Raw genomic sequence first — 4,716 nt, 5'->3', positions numbered from 1 at the left:
TTAAATAGAAAAAAATGATCTACTACGTTCTTTGAAAAATATTCAGACCATCTTTTTGCCCACCATGTTTTGGATGTTCTTAATCAATTTTTTGGTCATAAATTGGTGAAGCCTGGGTAAAGCTAAATGGAGGAAATTTGATAACAAAGGAAAGAAAAGCTCTGTTTAAAGATTTCTGGGGTTGCTTAGCCAGGGCCTCAGCAGAAGAAATGCTGGTATCTTTGTCGCTTGTTCATGAAAGGATGGAACATGTATTGAAAAGATGGACTGGGGCCTTATCTCCTGTAATGGCTTTCTTCTCTGGTCTGTCTTGTTAAAGAAAGAGCTCAGAGGAAAAACAAAGCTTTCAATTTACTGGCTCATCTCTGTTCCACTCCTCACCCATGGTCGGCAAATATGAAAGATGGTCAAAAGAACAAGATCCCATACTGTATATAGTAAGCTGAAGTTATTTTTAAGGATCTAAAATTCCTCCTTGGTGGCTTTCTGAACACTTTGGTACTGACCCATAACTCACTAGAGGGACTACATATTCCCCTGTGGCCTGGGAACTTCTTGGGTTCCCCAAGAATGAGAACAAAGGCAAAGGGATGTCTGGGTGTCCCTCCTGAACCTGTTACCTCTGCAGCATCCGATCAGCAGAGGAAAATGAATGGATGTGCATTCTTGATTAAATACAAGCTAGAAATACAACTTTAGCAAAGCTAGCTCCTACAGGAAGTTCAAGAAGCGAGGTTCTAAACTTGCTTGTACCATTGTTTCAAAGTTGTGTTTAGTAACTATGTTATAGAGTTCCTTTGGCAGTGTTATGAGTGGTCATCAGCATGTTTAAAAGCTAATAAAATGGTGTGACACCTATTGCATTCATAGAATATACCTGGTTCCAGTAGATTATTAATATAAAATCTGTTGGTTGGTAAACATGTGTTTGCATGATTGTTGGAACAGAATTCAAGCAAATCTCAAAGAAGGACTCCAAAAGTATGTTATAGAAGCAAATGCCATGTATCTTTTTATGTCACTTCTTACAAAAATAATTTTCATTTCTTAGAAATAGCCCTGCCATTCCCATTTTCCACGTGGCCTTGCCATCTGAATTATAAAGGCCAAAACTGAGAAAACTCTTTCTTGGTTCTCCTTTGGGGCACAACTATTTCAAATTGAACCAAACTCAATGGAACACCTTGTGCACAGTGGAATGTGTTTTAAAGGGAGCCAAGGACATGGGACATTGAATGTAAGGATACCGATTTTCCACAGCAGCCAGTAAGCAGGCTGAGCATAGTTCCTAATTGAGGAGCCTGAAATAGAGACTCTTATTAGAGCTGAAGAAGCTGCATGCGCCAGCAGGCTATAAGGAGGGACAATTCTCTTACTTTGCTCTCTGTATACTCTAAAGATAAACGAGTGAGAGAAAAAAGAGGGCACAATCTTTAAAAAAACCCCAAATCATGTTTAGACACTGATAAGACAGTTCTTTGTGTTAGGCTGAAATTTTCTAATAAAAAGGCAAAGCTAAAATACAACTGAGATTGCCTCTCACCCCACTAGACTGCTTTTAAATTGTATTTTTGTAAACTGGGATTTTCATCCTAAAAAGCCAGGAGGACATTTTGGCACCAGTGCATGAAACCATCATTTGTCCCTGACTCTATATTTACTGTGTATGCAGACGAAATAACTGGCAATTATTGTACCAGCTAACATATGTGAGCATTGCACCCTACTGGTAGCTGCTATGTATTACAGAAAGCAAATGAACACAATGCACTTTATTCTCAGTTCCAATGTGCAAAGCTTTTCTCACCTGTTTGCTTTATCTTTTAATCTGGATTTGTTGTAGAAAACATCAAGAAAATAATTACCCGTGTACTTTGTGTAGTCATTGGTAACGTTCTATTGCTTCTGCTAATCAGATACTGGATAGCAAGTGCCACATTGAAACAAAGGTATTTTAGAGAATTATTATAACTTTTCATTTCTGAGTTTTTGATTTAAGTCAGAAGTTCCAGGTGTATATTAAACAGGTTGGTGACATTTCTACCACTTTGCTGATTATAAAAACATAATAATAATAATAATAATAATGTATCAGATTAGCAGACCAAAACATAGAAAAAAAATATATAACAGTAATTAAATAAATAAAATTGTTTAATTTCATATGTCTAGGAGATAACATACTGTATTTACTCTGCTTTTCTAAAACAACACAGTTTTCACAACAATCTCTAAAAAACTGATGGTTGTAGCAGCTTTAATTTATTGATTTGCACTTCTGACAGTCTAAATAAGAGGCACGTGTAATGCTGTACAATCCCTGTTTGGCAACTTGTTCCTATGGTGTTTGAATGGATAAAAAGAAAAATATATTCTTAATGTCTGATATTGTTAATGACACAACAATTTAAATCCTACAGGTTTTCTGGGTTGTCATGCCCAGTGTGACGTCATTCCCAGATCTAGAGACAAACTGAATGAAGCTTACTTTAGGTTAGGCTGGAATGAGCCCTCAAATGAAGTTCTGCCCATGGCCTCATACACCCTTGATTCGTCCCTGGCCTAACGCACAGAGGATTAAGAGTTTAGATTTTTCTTAACATCTCTGTCATAAACAATGGAGTATGTGTGACAGTACAACGTTATTTGTGGTATTTATGCATATGTGCATTGATGTTTTACGCAAGAATCAAATTAAATGTTGATTCTAGAAGTAGGAAAACGTTTCTAAGTAGCATTTTTAACATGATTTACATAGGTCAATTTTCAGAACTTTCGCTAAAATGTATAAAAATATTACTTGTTTCTTTTCAGACTGAGAGCCCTTTTAAGCAAAAGCTGTTTTGTGGCTTTATGCAAAAAAAAAAAAAACCTACCAAATAACAACTGACATGAGTGAAGCCAGACCTGTGTGATTGGCAGGGGCAGATCTCCAGGTGATCAATGGGGGTCAACTGCGCCCCTGCTCTAGAGCCATGCCCCCCCCCAGCTTCCCACCTACTTTTACGTCCTTAAGGTACTTTTAATTACTAATCACTTGTTCGTCTGAAAGCCTCTTGCAGCCTTCAAATTAAACGTTAGTTTAGCAAAAAGTATATAATTGTAGATAAAATCTGAGGTCCCTAAAAAACTTACTTATGGCCCTGCATCAAACACCATCTACCTACCAATCTTTGGCCGCATGTGTGCATTTCTCAGGCACATTAAAGAAGCAGTCTGCAGCCCAACAGAGTGGAGCAACTGAGATGTCCAAGTGTCTGCAGTTAAAGCCTGTTTGTCCAGATGATAGTTTAACGCACAACAGTAAAGGCAACTTAACTTTGTAATGAAAAAAATGTCTGCTGAAGCGACCAACGTTCACGGTGTAATATGTCTATTAATGGTTTGACAACAGTGACTCATTCGCATGTGCTTTGTAAGAGCGTTAGCATATTTCCCTTGTTAGTTTAGCTTACAATAAGCAGGATAACAGTTAATGAAAAGTTCAGCTGTTGTTCGGGTTTGCTTTTTTTTTAGGGGCTGCAGTTTCACTGATGGCGCTATATGATTGTTACATCCGTTTGGTCAGAAAGTAATAAATTGCCATAAAAATAAGATTTTTAAATATAACTGCTTGTGCAACCTGTGTCAATGTGCTCATTTCTGGTTTTATATTGTTATAGACCTCTTGTGGTACTGAATGGGCTATTTTTTCCTTATCTTGATGCTTGCACATTGCAGATCACAATGAAAAGGAAATTTTACAGTGAAGACATTTCCAGTTTCTTTGGCAAAAAAGTGAGGGATGAGAAGGCAGAAGATATTGTGAGATTTGAGGAAGGAAGAATGATAGAGAGACCAGGAGGGTCGCAGGTGAAAGAGGTCACTGAAAGTGCAACAGGTGAAGAAGTGAAGATGAGGAAAATGATGTTAGCATAAGCACTGAAGATGATAAGATTTTAGAGTCAGAGAGAGAGAAAGAAGACAGAGGAAACTGATGGAGAGAAATAAGGCACAGAGTCAGGGAATCCAGCCTGTCCAGCTGGACCACCTGGTATGTATTTATTCTCAGTATAAATTCCATTGCAGAGATATTAGATGTTTCAATGAATAGCGTATCTGCACAAGTCTACAGGTGTGTTATGAAGTTAGATAGTCCAGGCTTCATAGATGTAGTCAATTTATGTTATAATTTTGTGTTATAATAAAAGCAAATCCTACAACGCAGAAATACAGTGAAAACTATATTAGATCATTCTTTTTGTCACAACAAATATTTTTTTAGATCAATAAACTTCAAAGAAGAGGTCCAGCATTGCCACCCTGCTTGACCATTTGCTCCTTCCTTGCTCCCACATGTAAAATTTTCTAGATCCGCCACTGCTATGAACTTTATGTAATGCAATAATGAAACATCTACCACCTTTGCTTACAATGATGCACAAGTGACACGACAGTTAACATAAGATAATGCGGGACTTAAGTGTCCATTCCATGTACTTAAGGTTATCCAGTCAAGCATTTGATGAGTCTTTAGAAGTATTTGCGAGTCTCTGGGAGACTTTTTAGGAGGCTGGAGTTGCAACCTAAGAAAATCTAAACAAAGGAATCCAACCAAAACTCCAACAGGCGGAACTTATCCCTCTCCTCCCATATTCCACCTATCTACTTTCTCATTGGCCAGACCTCGTCCTCACTGCTTCCCTATTGGCTGATTAAGCTGCCTTTTTAGTAAGT

The sequence above is a fragment of the Girardinichthys multiradiatus genome, chromosome 20 (assembly GCF_021462225.1).
Source record: "Girardinichthys multiradiatus isolate DD_20200921_A chromosome 20, DD_fGirMul_XY1, whole genome shotgun sequence".
Classification (NCBI taxonomy): Eukaryota; Metazoa; Chordata; class Actinopteri; order Cyprinodontiformes; family Goodeidae; genus Girardinichthys; species Girardinichthys multiradiatus.
Note: the sequence above shows the minus strand (reverse complement) of the source record.